The 1089-nt window shown below is 33.1% G+C and overlaps 1 non-coding gene across 1 annotated transcript; it reads left to right on the forward strand.

The window, feature by feature from the left end:
- The first annotated feature begins 321 nt into the window (after positions 1-321).
- Positions 322-422, forward strand: LOC132098295 (small nucleolar RNA U13). The gene has a single exon (XR_009422862.1). It is a non-coding gene; the product is annotated as a small nucleolar RNA U13 (small nucleolar RNA).
- Positions 423-1089: the final 667 nt, after the last annotated feature.

Consider the following 1089-nt stretch of genomic DNA (forward strand, 5'->3'; position numbering starts at 1 on the left):
AATGCTCTTTTAATTCCATATGAAAAATCTCACTAACATCCCTTATGACAGGGATAGGAGTGGTCCTCCTGGAGGGCCACTATCCTGCAGAGTTTAGCTCCCTAATTAAACACACCTGAAAAAGGCAATCAGTGTTTTTGTATTACTAGATAGATAGAGGCAGGTGAGTTTTTATGAGGGCTGAAGCTAAACTTGCCTATCCCTGACTTATGACAATATGCATTGACTGTTCAAAAGAAAAGCAATGACTCCAGTTTGCCACCACAACAGAGAGAGATGTAGCTTGATGATGAACATATCTGTTTGACTAAATCTTATGTGATTCTTCTCAGTTTAAATAATGATGATTGGTTTGGTCACAATTATTTGTGAAATGGGCTGCCAATTGACTTGTTACAATTCAGCACACTAACCATCTGATTCTACTTCAGAAAGACTGAGAAGAAATAGAAGTTTTAAAGTGTTTATTTTGTTAAAGTTGAAAAGAATAATAAATCAATGTTTTATGTTTGATATAGGTCATGAGGTTAGCTATAGAGGGTTTTGTTTTATGAACTGTAGATGCTTTTGTTAATCAAATTATGTAGTTTAGGATATTGTCTGTTCCAATATAACTGTTAAAATATATATCTTACTTTTGTGCACATTAGTTTTATCTAAATGTTCAGGTGAATTCCTATATTTCTTGTTTGTAAAATGATATAAGGTCCACGCACTTGTTCCAAGGAATGTGTCCAGTGCTGGCTGAAGGATTCCTGTGTGTTTGGTCTTTTCAGCACGTAGAGTTATTCATTTTATTCATGTTGTTAAATTCAAATTTGACTCCATTTTATTATGACCTCGAATTTAGGTTGGAATGCAAATTGGTTGTACGTCTGTTTCTAATTAGTGGGCCTATTATTCTGACATTTGATTATTCTAGTTGAACTATTTATTTTATATTAACTCGTTCATTCGTGTGCTCATGTTGCTAACAAGGATTCAACGAAATCTACTAGAGTCAATAATTACAGAGTAAAACAGAATAAAATCAAATGTAACAATTTATTATCAGTCAGGTAAATATGTATTCTGCCAATTACATATCAA

This window comes from Carassius carassius, chromosome 21 (assembly GCF_963082965.1).
Source record: "Carassius carassius chromosome 21, fCarCar2.1, whole genome shotgun sequence".
NCBI classification, from domain to species: Eukaryota; Metazoa; Chordata; class Actinopteri; order Cypriniformes; family Cyprinidae; genus Carassius; species Carassius carassius.